Here is a 25,361-nt window from a genome sequence, read left to right as displayed (position 1 = left end):
CGGCTTCTAAACCCTTCTGTCAGGGATTCAAACCTAGAAATTTTTCCGTAATATCAATTGGGCATAAATTCGGAAAAGACTGTAACTTATTATTCAAAGAATTTCTAATTTGTAAGTATCTAAAAAAATGGGTTCTAGACAAATTATATTTATTAGACAACTGTTCAAAGGACATAAAGCAATTATCTAAAAATAAATCACGAAAACATGTTATACCTCTTGTTTTCTATAGCACAAAGGCTTGGTCCATAAAAGAGGGCTGAAAAAATTTTTGATATAATAGGGCTTGATAAGATGAACTTAGTCAAACTAAAAAATTTACAAAATTGAAACCATATTCGTAATGTATATTTAACTATAGGGTTAGTTATTTGTTTATTCAGTTTGGATAAAACAAAGGGAAGCGAAGATCCTAAAATAGAGAACAATGAAAAGCCTTGTACAGATTTACACTCCGAATTTACCCATTGTGTGCTTTGTAATGTTGCCGATTCCTGTGTCCAAAATATTAAATATTGGATATTAACTGCCCAGTAGTAAAATCTTAGGTTTGGCAAAGCCAAACCACCTTCCTTCTTAGACTTCTGTAAGTATTTTTACTTAGTCTAGATTTTTATTCTGCCACACATGCAAGGATATCTTGGAATCAATAATATCAAAAAAAGATTTAGGAATAAAAATGGGTAGTGCTTGAAATAAATATCAAAATTTAGGTAAAGCTATCATCTTAATACCATTGATTCAACCAACCAATGACAAAGACAATGGGGACCATCGAGTAACAAGTTGCTTGATTTGATCAATTAAAGGTAAAAAGTTAACTTTAAATAAATCCTTATGTTTCTTGATGATTTTAATACCCAAATAAGTAAAGTTATCTGTAGCTACTTTAAATGGTAGATGTTTATAGATTGGAACTTGCATATTTAATGGGATTAATTCACTCTTATTAAAATTCAGTTTATAACCAGAAAAGCTACTAAACTGAGCAAACAAAGATAAAATAACAGGAATAGATCTCTCAGGATCAGAGATGTATAGTAACAAATCATCAGCATATAGTGATAGATTATATGTCCCTTCCTCATGGGTAATACCAAAAATGTTCGGTGAGTCACGAATAGCAATGGCTAAGGGTTCCAAAGCAATATCAAATAGTAAAGGACTTGAAGGACAGCCTTGCCTCGTGCCACAAAACAGCTGAAAAAAGGGAGATCTGTGATTATTGGTAAGAACCGAAGCCAAAGGCTTATAATATATTAATTTAATCCATGATATAAATGTTGGGCTGAAGTTAAAATTCTTCAGCGTATTAAATATGGCCATTCAACTCTGTCAAACGCTTTTTCAGCCTCTAAGGAAATGACACATTCTGGGATTTTAGATGAAGGAGTGTAAGCTATATTAATTAATTTTCTAATGTTAAAAGATGAATAATGATTTTTAATAAACCCAGTCTGGTCCTCAGAAATAATTTGAGGTAATATATTTTCCAATCCAGCGGCCAAAATTTTGGTAAAAATCTTGGAATCCATATTCAGCAAAGATATAAGCTGATAAGATGCACATTCAGTAGGGTTTTTATCTTTTTTAAGAATTAAAGAAATGGAGACAGCATAATAAGATTGTGGTAGTTTACCTACAGTTAATGCGTCCTTAAAAATTTTACATAACCAAGGAGAGAGTATGGAGGAAAAAGATTTAAAGAATTCTGCAGTATAACTGTCCGGGCCAGGGGCTTTACCCGAATTCATTGACAAAATAGCCTCTTTTATTTCATATTAGACAACAGATGATAGACAATAGGTGCAGAAGTAGACCATTCGGCCCTTCGAGCCTGCACCGCCATTCTGAGATCATGGCTGATCATCTACTATCAATACCCAGTTCCTGCCTTGTTCCCCTATCCCTTGATTCCCCTATCCATAAGATATCTATACCTATCTAGCTCCTTCTTGAAAGCATCCAGAGAATTGGCCACCACTGCCTTCTGAGGCAGTGCATTCCACACCCCCACAACTCTCTGGGAGAAGAAGTTTTTCCTTAACTCTGTCCTAAATGACCTACCCCTTGTGCTCAAACCATGCCCTCTGGTACTGGACTCTCCCAGCATCTGGAACATATTTCCTGCCTCTATCTTGTCCAATTCCTTAATAATCTTATATGTTTCAATCAGATCCCCTCTCAATCTCCTTAATTCCAGCGTGTACAAGCCCAGTCTCTCTAACCTCTCTGCGTAAGACAGTCCAGACATCCCAGGAATTAACCTTGTGAATCTATGCTGCACTTCCTCCACAGCCAGGATGTCCTTCCTTAACCCTGGAGACCAAAACTGTACACAATACTCCAGGTGTGGTCTCACCAGGGCCCTGTACAAATGCAAAAGGATTTCCTTGCTCTTGTACTCAATTCCCTTTGTAATAAAGGCCAACATTCCATTAGCCTTCTTCACTGCCTGCTGCACTTGTTCATTCACCTTCAGTGACTGATGAACAAGGACTCCTAGATCTCTTTGTATTTCTCCCTTACCTAACTCTACACCGTTCAGATAATAATCTGCCTTCCTGTTCTTACTCCCAAAGTGGATAACCTCACACTTATTCACATTAAACGTCATCTGCCAAGTATCTGCCCACTCACCCAGCCTATCCAAGTCACCCTGAATTCTCCTAACATCCTCATCACATGTCACACTGCCACCCAGCTTAGTATCATTAGCAAACTTGCTGATGTTATTCTCAATGCCTTCATCTAAATTGTTGATGTAAATTGTAAACAGCTGTGGTCCCAATACCGAGCCCTGTGGCACCCCACTAGTCACCACCTGCCATTCTGAGAAACACCCATTCACCGCTACCCTTTGCTTTCTATCTGCAAACCAGTTTTCTATCCATGTCAATATCTTCCCCCCAATGCCATGAGCTCTGATTTTACCCACCAATCTCCTATGTGGGACCTTATCAAATGCCTTCTGAAAATCGAGGTACACTACATCCACTGGATCTCCCTTGTCTAACTTCCTGGTTACATTCTCGAAAAACTCCAATGATTTGCCTTTGGTAAATCCATGCTGGCTCGGTCCAATCCTATCACTGCTATCTAGATATGTCACTATTTCATCTTTAATAATGGACTCTAGCATCTTCCCCACTACTGATGTTAGGCTGACAGGACGATAGTTCTCTGTTTTCTCCCTCCTTCCTTTCTTAAAAAGTAGGATAACATTAGCCATTCTCCAATCCTCAGGAACTGATCCTGAATCTAAGGAACATTGGAAAATGATTACCAATGCATCCGCAATTTCCAGAGCCACCTCCTTTAGTACCCTAGGATGCAGACCATCTGGACCTGGGGATTTGTTAGCCTTCAGTCCCATCAGTCTAATCATCACTGTTTCCTTCCTAATGTCAATCTGTTTCATTTCCTCTGTTACCCTATGTCCTTGGCCCATCCATACATCTGGGAGATTGCTTGTGTCTTCCCTAGTGAAGACAGATCTAAAGTACTTATTAAATTCTTCTGCCATTTCTCTGTTTCCCATAACAATTTCACCCAATTCATTCTTCAAGGGCCCAACATTGTTCTTAACTATCTTCTTTCTCTTCACATACCTAAAAAAGCTTTTGCTATCCTCCTTTATATTCCTGGCTAGCTTGCGTTCGTACCTCATTTTTTCTCCTTGTATTGCCTTTTTAGTTAAGTTCTGTTGTTCCTTAAAAATTTCCCAATCATCTGTCTTCCCACTCACCTAAGCTCTGTCATATTTCTTTTTTTTTAATGCTATGCAATCTCTGACTTCCTTTGTCAACCACTGTGGCCCCTTTCCCCCCTTTGAATCCTTCCTTCTCCGGGGGATGAACTGATTTTGCACCTTGTGCATTATTCCCAAGAATACCTGCCATTGCTGTTCCACTGACTTTTCTGCTAGGATATCCGTCCATTTAACTTTGGCCAGCTCCTCCCTCATGGCTCCATAGTCTCCTTTGTTCAACTGCAACACTGACACCTCCGATCTGCCCTTATCCTTCTCAAATTGCAGATAAAAACTTATCATATTATGGTCACTACCTCCTAATGGCTCCTTTACTTCAAGATCACTTATCAAATCCTGTTCATTACACAACACTGAATCCAGAATAGCCTTGCCCCTGGTTGGCTCTCGTACAAGCTGTTCCAAGAATTCATCCCATAGGCACTCTACAAACTCCCTATCCTGGGGTCCAGCACCAACCTGATTCTCCCAGTTCTCCTGCATGTTGAAATCCCCCATAACTACTGCAACATTACCTTTGCCACATGCCAATGTTAACTCCCTATTCAACTTGCACCCAATATCCATGCTACTGTTTGGTGGCCTGTAGACAACACCCATTAGGGTCTTTTTGCTCTTAGTGTTCCTCAGTTCTATCCACACAGACTCTACTTCTCCTGATCCTATGTCCCCCTTTGCAAAGGACTGAATCTCATTCCTCACCAACAGGGCCAGCCCACCCCCTCTGCCCACATTTCTGTCCCTACAATAGCATGTATACCCTTGTACATTCATTTCCCAGGTCTGATCTCCCTGCAGCCATGTCTCTGTTATCCCAACAACATCATAGTTACCCATTCGCACCTGAGCTTCAAGCTCATCCGCCTTATTTCTGACACTTCGTGCATTCAGATATAGAATTTTTAGCCCATTTCTCCTCTCTCTGTTTAAATCGCTGCCTATTGTGCTTAACCCAGCTCCCCGAACTCCCATCGGGCTATACGCCACTTGAATTTTGTTGTCCTTCCTAAATTTACTTATTCTTTCTGCACATTTAACTCCATGTTCCATCAGACCATCCCTCTGTACATGTGTCCTCCTTATCACTTGTTCCACCTCACCTTTCTCTACTACACACTTAATATTCCGGAACCGTGTAGTCCCCACCTGTCCTTTATTTTTCAGCTCGCTATCCTCTCTCACATTCTGGATCCCTGCCCCCTACAAATTTAGTTTAAACCCTCCCACCCCCCCAAGCAGCACTAGCAAACTTTCCTGCAAGAATGCTAGTACCGCTCCAGTTCAGGTGTAAACCGTCCCATCAGAACAGATCCCACCTTCCCTGGAACAAAGCCCAATTATCTAAAAACCTGAAGCCCTCCCTCCTGCACCATCCTCTCAGCCATGTATTAATCTGTATAATCCTTCTGTTCCTTGCCTCACTCGCATGTGGCACAGGTAGCAATCCTGAGATTGTTACCCTGGAGGTCCTGCCCTTCAGCTTCGCACCTAACTCCCTGAACTCACTATGCAGGACCCCCTCACTCATCCTAACCACATCGTTGGTCCCTACATGGACCACAACATCTGGGTTCTTGCCCTCCCTCTCGAGAATAACCTGCACCCGATCTGAGATGTCCCGGACCCCGGCACCAGCATTCAGTAATAGGTGCATCTAATGATACACAATCCTTAGCTGTTAATTTTGGGATATTCAGTTTCCTTAAAAATTCATCCATTATGGAAGAATGATCAGAAAATTTTGATTGAAGTAGAGAGTTATAAAAATCTTGAAAGATTTACGATCAATCTTTATGATCAATCATCAAAGTGCCAACTCATTTATGAATCTTAATGATTTGCCATTTAACCGAAGCAGTTTTCAATTGATTAGCCAATAATTTACCAGATTTGTCCCCATGTATATAAAACTGAGTCCTAGATTTAATTAACTGATTTTCAATCGAAGAGGATAATAGCGAACTGTCCTCCATTTGAAGTTCAACTATCTTTTTATAAAGTTCTTTACTAGGGGTCACAGAGTAAATATTATCAATTTCTTTAATTTTATCAACCAACATAAGTATTTCAGTGTTAATTCATTTTCTGACTCCAGCAGAGTATGAAATAATTTGTCCATGGATAAATGCTTTAAAAGTGTCCCATAATATTCCACTAGAAGTCTCTTCTGTAAAGTTTGTTGAAAAAAACAAATCAATTTGTTGTTTAATAAAATTGAAAAAGTCTGAGTCCTGAAGTAGAGTTGAACCGCCATGATTTAACACTTGAGGATGAATCCGTTGTCTTAATAGATAGCTTCAAAGGTACATGATCAGAGGTAGTAATTGAGTCATAGTTACAATCAATAACATCTGTAAGCAACCGATGATCAATAAAGAAATAATCAATTCTAGTAATTATGATAAACATGACAGAAATATGAAAATTCGTTATCCTGGGGGTGTAGAAATCACCAAATTTCAGAGATTCCAGAATCAACCATAAAGGAGTTAATGAGATTTATTCGGAAGAACCAGAATGGACTTAGATCTGTCCATTGAGGGATTTAAACAACAGTTAAAATCCCCACCCATTATCAACACATACTCATTTAAATTAGGGAAGGATGTAAATAAACATTTAAAAAATTCAGGACAGTCAATATTCAGAGCATAAACATTAACTAAAGTAACTTTTTGGTTGAAAAGTAACCCGGTAATGAGCAAAAATCTACCTTGTGAGTCTGAAATTGTTTCATAATGTATAAAAGAGGTTGCTGAATCTATAAAAATAGAAACGCCTCTTACTTTAGCTTGGGAATTCGAATGATACTGTATTCCATCCAAAACCTAAAAAAACATTGACTATCCTCCTTCCTCACATGAGTCTCTTGTGCAAAGATAATATTAGCATTCATTCTGTGGAATACTTTAAATTTTTTTTCCGTTTAATCAGATGATTTAAACCATTTGTATTCCAAGAAACAAAGTTAATAATCTTATCCATATTGCTAATATTTATCGTATTAAACGCACAAGGTTAAGCAGAAAATAAACTCATAAATCTGAAAAAAGAGAGCAAGTTCAAAGAGGAACCAGAAGCTACGACACTTCAGCCATTTTGGTAGCTTTGAGTCAGCCCATGAAGGAAAAATTAAGCGAAAAGCAAAAGCAAAAGAGAAACCCCCTCCCCCCACCCACGAAAACCCGAGAAAAGGCCAGAGAGAGGCGAGCAGGCAAACTAACACTAATTTTACCCCCATCTCTCAAAATGGCGGCTCTGAAAAAAAAGACACAAACCACCCATATTCAAAAAAAAGTAAAGGGTTAGTATAACAGGAATAAAACTATAAAATTAATATTATAAAAAAAGACAAGATTAAGAAAGAAGAAAAAAAACTAAATAGTTAAAACCTAAAAAAGGATAACGTTATATTAATATTTTGAAAGAAGACCAACAGTTTTGTTCAGGCACACCCGAACGGATGTGACGTGTCCAAGAACTGAGGTCTTATAGGAAGAAGAAACGACATCTTGGAAAGAGAAATTTAACAAATAAGACTAAATACTTCAGCATAAAAGATATAAGGCAAAGGTGTATTCAAATTTAAACAACATTTAATTAGTAGCTTTCAAAATCAAAAGAATAATAATAAAAGAGTCTCGAAATAAACCAAAAACAGACCTTTACTTGAACATGTAAAAAATAATTACACTATCAATCATCACATAAGGATCTTCAAATTATGAAAAGGTCTGAATCTATAGGCTAATTATTAGCTTAAAGGAAAAAGCCAAAACAATAAAAAGCCATTAAAAACAGATAATAAAAATACAATACATTAATCAGCTCATGGTAGAAAGGTGCTGTTCCTTGAGAAATCTTTGGACATCAGCTGGAGACTTAAACAGCCGATGAGAATCATCGGGAAGAACGACTCTCAGTTGCGCTGGAAATGACAGCACTTGTTTGTAGCCTTTCGGATTAAATTCTGACATAACTGGTTTAAAAGCCATTCTTTCCCTCAGAACGTCAGGACTATAATCTTCCGGAATACGAAACTTGAAATCTTGAAAGTTGATCATACCCTTCTGTCGGGCAGCTCGAATCAGGCGATCTTTAATATGAGCATAGTGGAGAATAACTGGCCGTGGTTTCTCACCTGGAGCTGGTTTTAAGCGAGAAATGCGGTGTGTGCAGTCGATCACTGGAGGGGTATCCAGAACATTTGAGCCAAAGACATCCATTAAGAATTTAGAGAAAAATTCAACCGGATCTCCCTTCTCAACATTTTCCGGGAGCCCGATTATCCGCAGGTTCTGTCTTCGAGATCGATTTTCAAGATCAATAAGTTTGGATTTGTAACATTCCAGCACTTGAGAAGTCGAAAACAGCTTTTGTTCCAAAGTTTCAATTTTACGATCTCTCTGGCTAGAGGCTTCTTCAAGAGCTGAAATTTTTGCTTATTGTTGTTGAATTTCCGACTTAAGTGATTGACGTCGACCATTTTAAAAGTTTCATCAAGCAGAGAAAACTTTGGGCCGAGTTTATCCTCTAGTCTCTCATCCAAATGTTTCCCGATTGTATCCAGAATCAACAGTTCTTTAGTTGGTCTCGCTTCTTTAGTTTCTTGTGAGCTCCCAGACATTTTGATGAGTTGAAAAAATAATTCAATAAGTCAAAAAGTATATCTTAAGTATCAACTCCTTTAGTATAGGTATAAATAAGTCAGTTGGGGGTGATTGCAGGTAAAAAAAAGTAAAAGGATTGGAACGAAGCCTAACACAGCCTCAGCCCATGAGTGCCATCTTGAGAGTCACAAGTTAACCTTTAGGGTGTTCTGCACAAGGTTTGCTAAGGCTATTGGGGAGAGTTTAAAGTAGGATTGCTGGGTTTGGGAACCAAACTGAAGAGATGGAGGAAGAGGCAGTTGGCTCACAAACAGAGAAAGCTTGGAAACAGTTTGAGAGGGAGGATAGGCAGGTGATAGAGAAGGGATGCGCTCAGACCAATGGTTTGAAATGTGTCTATTTTAATGCAAGGAGTATTGTGAACAAAACGGATGAGCTTCGAGCGTGAATCAGTACTTGGAGCTATGATGTTGTGGCCATTACAGAGTCCTGACGAAGGGTCTCGGCCCGAAATGTCGACAGTGCTTCTCCTTATAGATGGTGCCTGGCCTGTTGTGTTCCACCAGCATTTTGTGTGTGTTGTTTGAATTTCCAGCATCTGCAGATTTCCTCATGTTTGCTCTTTAAATTCACTACTGTGAAGCCTCTGCCAGTGATGCCCACACTGAAGAAGTTTAAATCTTCTCTTCGACGGGAGTTCAGTGAAACCCTCTCTCGCTGCTCCCCATCTATAATTCCTTCGGTCCTTCAAAGAGTCCTGACGAAGATTCTCGGCCCGAAATGTCGACAGTGCTTCTCCTTATAGATGGTGCCTGGCCTGTTGTGTTCCACCAGCATTTTGTGTGTGTTGTTTGAATTTCCAGCATCTGCAGATTTCCTCGTGTTTGCACAGAGACTTAGATGGTTCAGGAGCAGGAATGGTTACTTCGAATGCCAGACTTTAGATTTTTCAGAAAGGACAGAGAGGAAGGCAAAAGAGGTGGGGGCATGTCACTGTTGATCAGAGATAGTGTCACAGCCGTAAAAGAGAAGGAAGACATGGAGGGATTGTCTACAGAGTCTCTGTAGGTGGAAGTTAGGAAAAGGAAGGGGTCAATAAATCTACTAGGTGTTTTTTATAGACTACCCAATAGTAATGGGGACATGAGGGAGCAGACAGGGAGACAGATTCTGGAAAGGAGTAATAATAACAGGGTTGTTGTGGTGGGCGATTTTAATTTCCGAAATATTGATTGGCATCCCCCTAGAGTGAGGGGTTTAGATGAGGTGGAGTTTGTTAGTTGTGTTCAGTAAGATTTCTTGACACAATATGTAGATAAACCTACAAGAGGAGAGGCTGTACTTGATCTGGTATGGGGAAATGAGCCTGGTCAGGTGTCAGATCTCTCAGTGGGAGAGCATTTTGGAGACAGCGATCACAATTCTATCTCCTTTACCATAGCATTGGAGAGGGATAGGAACAGACAAGTTAGGAAAGAGTTTAACTGGAGTAAGGGGAAATATGAGACTCTCAGGCAGGAACTTGGAAGCATAACTTGGAAACAGATGTTCTCAGGGAAATGTATGGAAGAAATGTGGCAAATGTTCAGAGGATATTTGCGTGGGGTTCTGTGTAGATGCGTTCCAATGAGACAGGGAAAGGATGGTAGGATATAGGAACTGTGGTGTACAAAGGCTGTTGTAAATCTAGTCAAGAAGAAAAGAAGAGCTTACAGAAGATTCAAAAAGCTAGGTAATGATAGAGAGCTAGAAGATTATAAGGCTAGCAGGAAGGAGCTTAAGAATGAAATTATGAGAGCCAGAAGGGGCCAAGAGAAGGCCTTGGTGGACAGGATTAAGGAAAACCCAAAGGTATGCTACGAGTATGTTAAGAGTAAGTGGATAAGACTTGGGAGAATAGGACCAATCAAGTGTGACAGTGGAAAAGAGTGTATGGAACCGGAGGAGATATCAGAGGTACTTAATGAGTACTTTGCTTTAGTATTCACTATGGAAAAGGACCTTGGCAATTGTAGGGATGACACAGTGGACTGAAAACTTTGAGCATGCAGATATTAAGAAAGAGGATGTGCAGGAGCTTTTGCGAGCATTAAATTGGATAAGTCACTGGGACAGGAGGAGATGTACCCCAGGTTACTGTGGGAGGTGAGGGAGGAGATTGCTGAGCATCTGGTGATGATCTTTCCATCATCAATGAGGACAGGAGAGGTTCCGGAGGATTGAAGGGTTACGAATGTTATTCCATTACTCAAGAAAGGGAGTAGAGATAACCCAGAAAATTATAGACCAGTGAGTCTTACTTCAGTAGTTAGTAGTTTGATGGAGAAGATCTTGAGAGGAAGGACTTAAGAACATTTGGAGAGGCATAATATGATTAAGAATATTCAGCATGGCTTTGTGAAAAGCAGGTCAGGTTACGAGCCTGATTGAATTTTTGAGGATGTGATTAAACAGTAGAACAGTAGATGTAGTGTATATGGATTTCAGCAAGGCATTGACAAGGTACACCATGCTAGGCTTATTGAGAAAGTAAGGAGGCATAGGATCCAAAGGGAAATTGCTTTGTGGATCCAGAAATGGCTTACCCACAAAAGGCAACAAGTGGATGTAGATGGGTCATATTTTGCATGGAGGTCAGTCACCAGTGGTGTACCTCAGGGCTGTTTTTGGGACCCCTACTCTTCGTGATTTTTATTACTGACCTGGATGAAGAAGTGGAAGGATGGGTTAGTAAATTTGTTGATGACACAAAGGTTGAAGGTGTTGTGGATAGTGTGGAGAGCTGTCAGAGGTTACAGCGGGACATTGATAGGTTGCCAAACTGAGCTGAGAAGTGGCAGATGGAGTCCAACCCAGGTAAATGTGAGGTGATCCATTTTGACAGGTCAAATATGATGACGGAATATAGTATCAATGGCAGTGTGGATGACAGAGGGATCTTGGGGTCCGAGTCTATAGGACACTCAAGGCTGCTGCACAGATTGACTCTATGGTTAAGAAAGCATATTGTGTATTGGCCTTCATCAATCGTGGGATTGAGTTTAAGAGCCAAGAGATAATGTTGCAACTATATAGGACCCTGGTCAGACCCCACTTGGAGTACTGTGCTCAATTCTGGTCACCTCACTATAGGAAGGATGTGGAAAACACAGAAAGGGTGCAGAGGATATTTACAAGGATGTTGCCTGGATTGGGGAGCACACCTTATGAGAATAGGTTGAATGAACTTGGCCTTTTTGTCTTGGAGTGATGGAGGGTGAGAGGTGACCTGATTGATTGCGTGGATAGTCAGAGGCTTTTTCCCAGGGCTGAAATGGCTAGCATGAGAGGGCACAGTTTTAAGGTGCTTGGAATTAGGTACAGAGGAGATATCAGGGGTAAGATTTTAAGCAGAGAATGGTGAGTGCGTGTAGTGGGCTGCTGGTGATGGTGGTGGAGGCAGATACAATAGTGTCTTTTAAGAGACTCCTGGACGGGTATATGGAGCTCAGAAAATAGAGGGCTATGGATAACCCTAGGTAATTTCTCATGTAAGGATATGTTCAGCACAGCTTTGTGGGCCAAAGGGTCTATATTGCGCTGTAGGTTTTCTATGTTTCTATGACTCCCAAGTCCCTTTGCATCTCAGATTTTTCAATTTTCTCCCCGTTTAGAAAATAGTCCACATATTTATTTTTACTACCAAAGTGCATGACCATGCATTTTCTAACATTATATTTTATTTGCCACTTTGTTGCCCATTCTCCTAATTTGTCTTTCTGCATCCTACCTGTTTCCTGAACATACTTGCCCCTCCACCAGTCTTTGTATCATCTGCAAACTCGGCAACAAAGCCATCTATTTCATCATCTAAATCATTTACATACAGCATAAAAAGAAGTGGTCCCAACACTGACCCTCGCGGAACACCAGCATTCACTGGCAGCCAATCAGACAAGGATCCTTTTATTCCCACTTGCTGACTTCTTCCAATCAGCTAATACTCTAACAATGTTGGTAACTTGCATGTAATACCATAGGCTCTTAACTTGGTAAGCAGCCTCATGTGTGGCACCTTGTCAAGGGCCTTCTGAACGACCAAATATACAACATCCACTACATCCCCTTTATCTTTCCTACTTGTAATTGCCTCAAAGAATTCCAACAGGTTCAAAAGGCAGGATTTTCCCTGAAGGAAACCATGCTGACTTTGTGTGATCTTGTCCTGTGTCACCAAGTACTCCATCACCTCATCCTTAAAAATTGACTCTAATATTTTCCCAACTACTGAGGTCAGGCTAATTGGTCTATGATTTCCTTTCTGTTGCTTTCCTACTTTCTTAAAGAGTGGAGTAACACTTGCAATTTTACAGTCTTCTGGCACCATTCCAGAGTCCAAAGATTTTCAAAAGATCATTGCAAATGCCAGCATAATCTCTAACGCTACTTCTTTCAGAACCCTAGGGTGCAGTGCATCTGGTCTGGGTGACTTATGTACTTTTAGGTCTTTCAGATTTTTGAGCACCTTCTCCCTTGTAATAGTAACTGCACCCACTTCTCTTCCTTCAAACACTACACATCTGGCACACTGCTCATGTCTTCCACAGTTCCACAATTTCTGTCATTTTCCCCATTCCCTTTCCCTCTTCTTCCATTTCCCCCTTTTACCTCTTCTTTTCTCTTTTCCTCAACTGGCCCTGGTGCCCCTCCTTCTTCAGCTATCATCCCTTGATATTCAATGGTAGTAGAAACAGAGAAACATAGAAAACCTAAAGCACAATACAGACCCTTTGGCCCACAAAGCTGTGCCAAACATGTACTTACTTTAGAAATTACTTAGGGTTACCCATAGCCCTCTGTGTATTACTGTGATTCATTCCTCCACAATCAATAACCTGGGGGCTACCATTGCCTGCAAACTGAAATGGAGTAGCCACACAAACAACATGGCATCAAGAGCAGGTCAGAGGCTAGAGATATTGCAAAACTCACCTTCTAACTCTCCAAAGTGAGTCCATCATTTACAAGGTGAGAAATGTAATGGAACACTTGGGTGAGTGTAGCTTCAACAACACTCAAGAAGTTCAGCTATGCAGGATATAATGGCCTGTTTGATAGGCACCCCATCTACAACTACTCACTCAATCTACTACCAACACAACATAACAGCTTGTACCATCTACAGGATGCACTGGAACAGCTTTCCAAACTCTCCAGTTAGCACCTTCCAAACACATGACCTCTGCAGGCTAAAGGGACAAGGACAAATAAAGTTTGGGAGTACCTCCACGCCCTCCAAGTGGCCCTCCAAGCCACACCTATCCTAACTCAACCATCCTCCCTCGTAAATGCTTGGAAATAACCCAATTGATTGTGAAGTGGATGTTGAGTCTACAATGAGATGATAATGACATTGCTTGGGTCTATTCCCTGCTGAAGCTCACCCATTGTGACTTTGTTAATTCTGAAGTGGGCTCTTCTTGTGTTTTCCTGTCTCACCTCCCAAATTATTTCACACTCTTGCTGAATTACTTCACCCAACACATGTGTTCTCACAACTATGTTATCTGCAATTAAACAACAGTTCTGGTCTCCTCTGTAGCAGTAGTAGTAGTAATGTGAGCATTTGAATTGAGTATGGTGTCTTCCCGAAAGGTTCTCAGGTGGCTGTGGAGCCCAATGTGGGATGCCCATAACTAGAGTGGATTTCCTTAATGGAACATGGGGAGGCAGATGCATGGGCAGCTACCACACAGACCTTGACATATCAGGACAGGGTCCAGTGGCATGGCATCCAAGGTGTCTGAGGACCCTTCACTACTGCAGCCTTCCTCTGCCTTCACTGCAGTTGTGATGTGTCATCATCTCCTGCCAGCTCCACCTTTGAGGACTTGATTGTATTGCTCTTAGTCTGGAACTTCCTCCTTGACCTTATCGCTCAAGATAGCTCCAGACAGCATCACTCTCTGGACCTTAGGAGCTCACAAACTTCTCCACCATGGCAAGGTAATGATCCCCAGAGAAATGTCTCCTGTATATTTGTAGACTTAATCATCCAACTTCTGTCAGACATAACCTCAAACATTCTTCATCCTAGACTTCTCTTTCAAAAACCTTTCCCCTTCTCTAACTACTTTTACCTTTTGACACTTTGCCTCTTTGATCACATATTATGCCACTTCCTTATTTATTCTTCTGGGATTCATGTGATGATTCCTGGGAAGTTTGGATACAAGGGGCTTTGTGACTACTGGCATAAGCTCCAAGCAAAAGACTGGTCTACACTTCGTACAGCTTGACTAATACTAATTGGCTGGGATACCAAGAGATCATCAAACATAAGATAGTGATAGCTTTCCAATATGCCTCTACTTCCAAAGTGCTATTCCACTGATTTCATTGGGAACAGGTTTTATACACAGAGTGCATTATTCAACTGTTATTACATTACATATGATGTTTTAATGCTTTTACTAAGGAAAATAAATACAGAGAAAGGAAGGAATATCTAGATGTGGTTTAGGGTCATAGACTTTAATTTATGTTCATACCAAGGCATGGTTTGACCAAGCACATTTTGAACATTTATATGATCTATCAACCAGCTTCACAGGATCTTCCATTTCAGCTCCCCACATCCACACTGATGAAACTAAAGTATAGGTCCTCACCAGGTTAAGGCCTGGTTCTTTTCCTGTGAACTCGTCATAACTCAAACTGTTCACAAGTCAGAAGTATGGCAGATGCCTACAGTTCTGCTGTAGCCAAGAAAGCCATCCTGTCTGTTTCCCAATGTTTCTTGTATATGCAGGCATTCTAAGTGGGCAGTACCTGTAATTTTTTTTCGCAGCTGCTCTGAGCAGGAAGTTTTTTACATGGCTTGAAAACTGCACACCACTTTATATTAACGTTATATAAAAGAAAATTCCAGCTGCTCAGGATGAAAGGCTATGGGTGCAGGAGCATTTCAGTTATTGTGCAGCCACACATCCTTGCAGCTTAAAGGGAACAGTGCCTATAGTCAACACATTCTTCCCTTACTGGATAACATCAAGGAAGCAAATTGCTTATTTTTCCTAGAAGATCAAATACTCCATGTAAAATTTCATACACAATAAATGAGTCTCTAATTTATGCAAATAGGGAGCGTGCTTTTCAAATTGTAGGTAAGATTTATTACTCTAATTATAAATATGTATTATATGATAGTTTTCAGACCTGAAAAGTAAGAGAATGTATTGCTACAACTGCATAATGTAATAACTTCCAGCTGAAATTAAGTGTTGGATCACAAGATGGTGTATTAAATACATTGCATTCTTTAAAGCGCACTTGTGGCTTTCAATTGATAAGGCTAATTGACAAATTTTCTGCTAACTAAAACTGCACTAACTTTGTCAAAAGTACACTATATATATTGCAATGATTATACCCTTTAATGCACTTGAATTTAACAAATTATGTGAGAATAGGTGAGTCATTTAAAATGCACCAGGTAAATCCAGGTAAATAAAGAAAATAATTTATATAATCAACCAACTTGCTTCATGTAAGGTAAAGCTTTGAGATGCAATGAAGGATGTTATGAACCTTTTACTTCATAAGCATACAATATGTAGCTGTCCATTGCTCCTATTACAAATCATGTGCCACTTGCCTCTTTCAATAATTTGCTGTGGAATTTCTTTACCCGGGGGGGGGAGGGGGAAGGAGGAAATCCTACATGAATTCTAACTTCCCAGTTTTCCCTTGTGTCACCTGAGGATACGTGGTGGCTGTGAGTTTGCACAATCAGTGCAGGGCATTTCCTTAATAAATCTCCATACTCTAATTACATCATCTGCCACTCTAACTTTCCTAATCTGACCTCACCATATTCACTTGGATGAGATTCCTGTTCGAAGGGGGGGGGGGGGGGGGGAGGTTCTGACGATTCCAAAAATTATTAATACATTAACATTGATTCTGATAGTAAAAACAACCCAGAGTTTTTTAATGGCCAAACAGAACACAGAACCAGAGTACAGAAACGGGCTCTTTGCCCACAAGGTTTGTAATGACTATAATGCCCAAAAAAACTAAATAACTACTGTCTTCATGACCCATATCATTTAGTTCTCTGCATATTCCTGTGTCTACCTATCAGCCTCTTAAATTCACCATTACCCTAGTAGTCTATTCCTGCACCTACGACTCTCTGTATAAAGGAACATGCCTCATACATCTCCTTCAAACTCTCTCCCTCTCACCCTCTCTGATACTTGACAATTTTACCCTAGGATAGTGCTCACCAACCCGCTGATAGGGATCGACTGGTCGATTTTGGAGACTTTCCCGGTAGATCCCAAAAAAAAGAAAAATAAATACACAAATACTGTTGAGAGATTGTTTCCAGGTTGCGGGGTTTTAGTTCCATTCTTTCTGCCCAGTGCTCATGTGTGTAGCTCCCCCGGCACGCACTACGCAGTGTCCTTCAGTGATCCCCAACCATCGGGCCACGAGGAAACGATATGAGTCAGCTGCAACTTTCCTCATCCCCTGTCACGCCCACTGTTGAACTTGAACACACGCGAGGTCATCAGTTGCCTAACCGCAGTGATACCCTCATGCCAGGGATCACTGGTTGGCCTCGGGTAACCGGCCACCTTGCACGGCCGGTGAGAAGTGCCATTGCTACTGGCCTGGAGTGCGGACAGATGGGCACTGCATTTAAACCTGTTTAGCACACCGAATGTTTGTGGGAAACCCGGTGCTGAAATATTCGCAGATGACCTAATTCGGGCTCAGGGTTTCATAAGTAGCAGAGCAGCTACCTCGCTGCGATCTACTGAAAGTCATCCCTCAAACCAAACTTTTGCCAGCCGATAGTTCCTACCTACCTACAAGGGGGGGGCAGGCGTGCACCCTATCACACTCCTCCTCGCTCGGTCGGTCGCTCTCTCTGGACTGCAAACGCCGCGACCTGGCACAGGGACCTCTGGCCCTGACTTTGTCCTCTCACCCCACCCACAAGCAACCGCACCTGGCCAAGGTGTCTGGCGGCAGGCGGGAAGCTGAAGTTTGGGCCCGGAGTCTGTCTGAGGCAATAAAGCCCTCAAAACTGCTTCGGCATCTTGAGTCCAAGAACCCTGCACTTAAAGACAAACCCACTGAGTTTTTTTTGTAATTTTGTTTATTGAAGTTCATCAAACAAACATTTCCATAAGATGTATTTCAGAGATTGTACATATATATCAAATAATCATATATATCACAAATCTCCACAAAGTATTTATCTGGGGTATACACTTATAGAAAAGAGTGGAAAGAAAAAACAAGCAAATGGAAAGAACAATGTACAAGTAGGGAATGATTTTTTTTTACAACAGATTTATTGATTTGTGAGAATAAAATCAGGCCTATCAGGCATTATGTAGTTAAACCATTTTTTCCAGTATGAATCAAATTGTTCCAGCTTATGGTTAACAGATGCTGTTATCTTCTCCATTTTGTAAATGACCATTGTAATTTCCATCCATGTATTTAAAGTTGGGCTCTCCTGTGATAACCATTTCCTAGTAAGAGTCTTTTTACTAGCCACCAACAGTATATTCATTAAATATTTATCTCTTTTCAACTATTCTTTGAGGTATATATCCAAAATATATGGTTTTACTGTCCAAGGGTATTTCATATTTAAAGATGTCTTGTAGGGCATTGTGTATTCCCCTCCAATGGTTTTTGATAACAGGGCAGTCCCAAAAAATATGATAATGATTTGTATTTTGATTTCCATAATTTCTCCAGCAAACAGGGAGGTTACTATCATAATGGGATTTCTGAGAGGGTGTAATAAAATATCGTATCAAGTTTTTCCATCCAAACTCCCTTCATTTCTGTGAACTGGTACACTTCCATTGATATCTCCATATTGTTGTCCATTCTTCCTCAGATATAATTATCCCTCCTTCCTTCTCCCATTTTGTTTTAATGTATGAAGTCGAATGTGTTTTAAGATTTGACAACCCCTTATACATGCTTGAAATGATTCTACTACCATTATCTGAATTATATGCTTTTCTAAAGAGCTCTATCAAGCATGTATTTGCCTTGGTTACATTTTTGAGCATCTTATTAACATATTGTCGCATCTGTAAATACCGATAAAAATCTTGCTTTTCTAAAGTGTTTCTCTTTCAGCATTTCAAAACTGACCAATGTTCCTTCTTTCATTATGTTGCAAAGAACTGTTATTCCTTTAGCTGTCCAGTCCTTAAATCTAGCATCCAATTTATTTGGTGTAAAATCTGAGTCATATGCACACCATTTAAAATTTGCAATATCTCCCTCTAGATTATATTCTTTTATAGTAGTTTTCCATATTTTAAGAGTCAATCTCACCCATGGGTTATCAATAGTATTTATGTATTGCTTGTATGGGGATGGGAAGAACCCGCTCCTCAATGTTTTTCCATTAAGCATCATATGATGGGTTGCACCAACATATCACAGCTCTGATAATAATAATCTCTGCAAAATAATAATCTCTAAGAGAAGGCAAGCCCTATCCCCCCTTTTCCTTTGCTAATTGCAAAGTTTTGAGATGAACTCTAGGCCTTTTACCCTGCCAAATATACCTTGATAGCATCTTGTTCCATTCATTGAATTGATTTTGATTAATCTCTATTGGTAGGGTCTGAAAGAGATATAACAGTCTGGGCAGTATATTCATTTTAATAGACTCAATCCTTGAACTGAGACTGAAAAAAGGAATCAGGCTCCATCTTGCCACATCTTCCTTAATTTTTTTTATATAGAGGCTGATAATTACATTCTGATAATTTTGCCAAATATTTTGGCATAATGATGCCCAAATATTTGAAAGACTCTGTGTTCCATGCCCAGGGGTATCGACTTTCAATTTCTCTTGGTGGGCTATAGTAATATAAAAGTAATTGGGTTTTATCTATGTTGATCTTGTATCCTGATAATTGACCATATTGTTCAAACGATTGCTTCAATTTAGGTAAAGAATATGTTGGTTGCCCTAGATAGATCAGAATGTCATCAGCATAACAAGCCAATTTATGCTCTGTCCCTTTAATAGTAATTCCCCTGATATTTTCATTTTGTCTGATTTATTGAGCTAATGGTTCCAGATATAACGCAAAGAGTAGCGGTGACCATGCACAACCCTGTCTCGTGCCCCTTTCTAGGGTAAGACTATTTGATAAATATCCATTGATTTTAATCCTAGCAGTAGGATTGTCATAGAGTGTCTGTATAGTTTTAATAATTGTGTCTTGGAAACCAAATCTATGTAAAACTCTGTAAAGAAAATTCCAATTAACCATATCAAATGCTTTTTCAGCATCCATGCTTATCACTATTGCTTCGATTTTATTTTTTTGTATATGATCTATAATGTGAAGTGTCCTTCGTATATTGTCATGTGTCTGGCGTTGTCATATAAAACTTGTCTGATCATTACTTATCAGTATGGGTAGAAACTCCTCTAATCATTTGGCCATGATGGAGGTAAATAACCTATAATCTACATTAAGAACGGATATTGGTCTAAATGACCCGCATTCCATTTTATCCTTGCCTTCTTTTGGTATAGCTGAGATTATCGCTTCCTTCCAACTGGGTGGCATTTGTGCCTTTTTTAGAGCCCAGTTCAGTGTGGGGAGTAAAACAGGAATTAACTCATTTTTAAATTCTTTGTACCACTCTGCCGTATACCCATCTGTTCCTGGTGACTTGCTTAATTTAAGCCTACTAATTGCAGCTTTTAATTCAACTTCAGTTATATCAGCAGTCATCCTTCTATTTTGTTCTTCACTTAAAGTGGGTAACTCTAGAGAATTGAAGAAGGTGTCAATTTGAGTTATGCTTCCCCCTGGAACTTTGGAATATAGCATTTTATAAAACACTTCAAAAGCTTCTTGAATTTCACTTAACTTTTTTTTATCAGTTCCGTTCTTGGGTCCCTAATTCTATGAATTGTATTTTCGGCTATCTTTTTTTCAGTTTCCACGCCAGTATTTTCATAGATTTCGATCCACTTTCATAATGTCTCTGTTTCAGAAACATTAAGTTTTTCCTGATTTCTTGCATAGCCAAATTATTTATTTCATTCCTAATTCTTTTAATTTCCCCTAATGTATCCTGTGCCAAATTCAATTTGTGTTTTTTCTCTAGTTCCTTCAGCCTATTTTGTAATTCTGCTAATGTTTTATTCCTTTTTTTTCTTATATGAAGATATCACTATAATTTTCCCTCTTAAGACCGCCTTCAGAGTATCCCATAAAATGGGAGGTGAAACCTCTCCATTATCATTAAATTCTAAGTAGTGACCAATTTCTTTTTTAATTTGTTCCTTAAAGTATGGATCATTGAGTAGACTTGAATTTAGTTTCCAAATAGTATTATTTGGTTGTAGGTCAAAATCAACAGATAAATATATAGGTGCATAGTCACTTACATCTATTGTCCCAATTCCACATGTGTTTATTTTGTCTTTGTCTTTTCCAAATGTTATGAAATAGTCTATTCTTGTATATACAGAATGGGGAGCAGAATAATGAGTGTAATCCCTTCTGTCAGGGAAAAGGTCCCTCCATATATCAATTAAACCAACATCCTCAAAAAGTGTATTAACTTTCTTATGTAAAGATTTTGTTTCATAGGATTTTCTATTGGAAGAGTCTAAGTTTGGTTGTAATTGTAAATTTAAGTCTCCCCCACATATCAGGAGACCTTCTGTTTCCGTTACCATAATATCAGTAATTTTCTGAAAGAAACCAGTATCACTTCTCGGGGGTGCGTATATATTCAATAGAGTAACTGAATTGCCATCTATATTCCCCCTTACCAGAATATATCTGCCTTCTTTATCTCAAATATTTTTTCAAAATTTAGCTTACTTGAGATAAGAATAGCAATTCCTCTCCTATGTCCTGATATATATGAGGAGAAAAACAGATTAGTGAAGCCCATTCTCTTTAGTTTTTTTATGCTCATTATCACTTAAATGAGTTTCCTGTAAATATACTACATGGGCTTGTTCTTTTTTCATTTTGGATAAAATTCTCTTATGTTTGATTGGATTTAATAGCCCATTTACATTAAAAAGAAATGAATTTTACCTTGTCCTTAGCCATCTTATATTTATCTGTCAATGTATCATTGAAATTAGAATAAAACTTAATTGATCTACTCCTTGAACAAATAAGAACCAAGAAACTCAAATAATAACAAAAATGGCAACAAACGTGTGATTCCAAGATTGAGGTCTCTAGTAAATGACCCTGCGTTGAGCTAGAGGAAATGTCTAGCTGTGGGGGATAACCCCTCCTACTTGTGAGTTGAGGGCCCCCATTGCAGTATTCATAAAAGTCAGTGAACAAATCCATTACACAGAAAAGATTTCCCTGTGTACTCCTCCTATATATATGTATATATATATATATATATACACACACACACACAGATATATATTCTCATTTTGGTGGGGAAAAAGGAGTAAGTGGGTGAATAAAGAATAACAACTAAGTAATATAAAATCCACATTATAGTAAGTATATCTCGAGATAGGTATATCACCGTGTACTTTTGCTTCTGTTTAGCTTCGCAACATTTTTAAAGTTAGCCAAACCTTATGGCTCTTTTGAAGGGGGTGAGGACTGTCTTTGGGAAACTCCCGGTCTCTTCCTGATATGTTTCTCTCGGCTTCCTCCCATCTCCTGCCTTCTTGTTTCTGGCACTATTTCCCAAGCCGAGCGGGACAATTCCTCAGCCAGGCTTTCTTTTGTTTTGGTCATGCTGACGGGCAACCCTCTGGTCTTCATGTCTGTAGTCGCCTCTTCCACTGTCTGGTACAACTGCGTCCCGTTGTCATAAAACACTCAAAGTTTAGCAGGGTACGGAGTTTGAAACCTAATCTTATTTTGCTTTAATACTCGCTTTACTTCGGAGTATTCTTTGCGTTTCTGGAGGACTGTGGGTGGGGGGGTAATCTTGGTCGAAATATATTAATTTATCGTCTTAAAACACTCTCTTCTTACCCCAGGCCTTTCGTAGAATCTCTGCTTTGGTGCTGTACCAAAATGAATTTTATTATAATTGAGCGTGGCTTTCTATTCTGGATAGGTTTTGGGACGAGCGCCCGGTGAGCTCTTTTGAATTCCAGCTTCATAGACAGGGGAAGCTCCAGCGCGTCCCGCAGTAACTTTCCGACAAACTCCGTCATAGACGGAGCATGAAGGAGTTCCTGCTCCTTCAGGAACGTTGTAGATTCTGATATTTTTCCGCTGTGATCTTCCCTCCAGATCAAGCAGTTTACCTTCTTGGTGATGTATGATTTTTATTGTCTTGCTCAGTATCCACTCCACGTTTTTAACGCGATCTTCCACCTTCTCAAAGCGAGTCTCTGCCACCGCTAATTTTTGATTAACGTTGGCGAGCTCTGCCTTAATATCACAGAGCTGCTGCTTTATATCTTTCTGGACCTCCATTATTTCTTTCAGGATTTCGAAGACATTCGCCGCTTCGTCTGAACGAGGCCCGGCAGCCACCTCACTAGCACGCGGTCGGGTCGGAGAGCCGCTCGCTGCACTCCTCTCGGACGCAGGGTCCGCTGTGTTACTTTTTAAATTTCCATTTCTTCTCCCCATTCTTGCCCCTCTTTTCAGTTCAAATATTTTTTGCAAAATATTATATTTGACGGGTTAATGGGGCTTAATACGTGTTTTTCCGGAGGAGCTAGTGACTTAAGCTGCCATTCTCATAGAAACATAGAAAATAGGTGCAGGAGTAGGCCATTTGGCCCTTCGAGCCTGCACCGCCATTCAGTATGATCATGGCTGATCATCCAACTCAGAACCCTGTACCTGCTTTCTCTCCATACCCCCTGATCCCTTTAGCCACAAGGGCCATATCTAACTTCCTCTTAAATATAGCCAATGAACCGGCCTCAACTGTTTCCTGTGGCAGAGAATTCCACAGATTCACCACTCTCTGTGTGAAGAATTATTTCCTCCTTAGAGTCTCAAGATGGCGCTCATGGAGTAAACCGCATCTAGGCTTTGCTCCAAACCTTTTACATTTTTTTAACCTACAAACACCCCTTAAACTTATTCTAAAGGGGTCTAAACATATAGAATTTTTCTTTTTAAACTATTTGAATTATTCTCAATTGCTGAAATGTCTAAAGCAAAAGAACCGAAACAGACGAAAGAACCGATAACTTTAGAAGTAGTTGTGAAGTTTATAGAAGCTAAATTTGAAGATCTGGAGAAAAAATTATTCGTAAGATTTTCACAGTATGACGAACGTTTGAAATCACTTGAAGAAAAGTTCCTGACCCTTTCACTGGAATCACAAAAACAACAAGCAAGCATTTTGGTTCTTGAAGAAGCCGCTCGTAAGAAGGATCGTATAATCGAAAAAATACAAGAATTATTTCCTCCTCTCAGTCCTAAAAGGCTTTCCCTTTATCCTTAAACTGTGACCCCTCGTTCTGGACTTCCCAAACATCGGAAACAATCTTCCTGCATCTAGCCTGTCCAATCCCTTTAGAATTTTATACGTTTCAATAAGATACCCCCTCAATCTTCTAAATTCCAGTGAGTATAAGCCTAATCGATCCAGTCTTTCTTCATATGAAAGACCTGCCATCCCAGGAATCAATCTGGTGAACCTTCTCTGTACTCCTTCTATGGCAAGAATGTCTTTCCTCAGATTAGGGGACCAAAACTGCACACAATATTCTAGGTGCGGTCTCACCAAGGCCTTGTACAACTGCATTAGAACCTCCCTGCTCCTGTACTCAAATCCTTTTGCTATGAATGCCAACATACCATTTGCCTTTTTCACCACCTGCTGTACCTGCATGCCCACCTTCAATGACTGGTGTACAATGACACCCAGGTCTCGTTGCATGTCCCCATTTTCTAATTGGCCCCCGTTCAGATAATAATCTGTTTTCCTGTTCTTGCAACCAAAGTGGATAACCTCACATTTATCCACATTAAATTGCATCTGCCATGAATTTGCCCACTCATCTAACCTATCCAAGTCACCCTGCATCCTCTTAGCATCCTCCTCACAGCTAACACCGCCGCCCAGTTTCGTGTCATCCGCAAATTTGGAGATGCTGCATTTAATTCCCTCGTCTAAATCATTAACATATATTGTAAACAACTGGGGTCCCAGCACTGAGCCTTGCGGTACCCCACTAGTCACTGCCTGCCATTCTGAAAATGGTACTCTTTGCTTCCTGTCTGCCAACCAATTCTCTATACACATCAATACCATACCCCCAATACCATGTGCTTTAAGTTTGCACACTAATCTCCTGTGTGGGACCTTGTCAAAAGCCTTTTGAAAATCTAAATATACCACATCCACTGGCTCTCCCCATCCACTCTACTAGTTACATCTTCAAAAAATTCTATAAGATTCGTCAGACACGATTTTCCTTTCACAAATCCATGCTGACTTTGTCCGATGATTTCACCTCTTTCCAAATGTGCTGTTATCACATCTTTGATAACCGACTCTAGCATTTTCCCCACCACCGATGTCAGACTATCCGGTCTGTAATTCCCCGGTTTCTCTCTCTCTCCTTTTTTAAAAAGTGGAGTTACATTAGCCACCCTCCAATCCTCAGGAACTAATCCAGAATCTAAGGAGTTTTGAAAAATTATCACTAATGCATCCACTATTTCTTGGGCTACTTCCTTAAGCACTCTGGGATTCAGACCATCTGGTCCTGGGGATTTATCTGCCTTTAATCCCTTCAATTTAACTAACACCACCTCCCTACTAACATGTATTTCCCTCAGTTCCTCCGTCTCACTAGCCCCTCAGTCTCTTACTATTTCCGGAAGATTATTTATGTCCTCCTTAGTGAAGACAGAACCAAAGTAGTTATTCAATTGGTCTGCCATGTCTTTGTTCCCTATGATCAATTCACCTGTTTCTGACTGTAAAGGACCTACATTTGTCTTGACCAA

This window comes from Hemitrygon akajei, chromosome 20 (assembly GCF_048418815.1).
Source record: "Hemitrygon akajei chromosome 20, sHemAka1.3, whole genome shotgun sequence".
NCBI lineage: Eukaryota > Metazoa > Chordata > Chondrichthyes > Myliobatiformes > Dasyatidae > Hemitrygon > Hemitrygon akajei.
Note: the sequence above shows the minus strand (reverse complement) of the source record.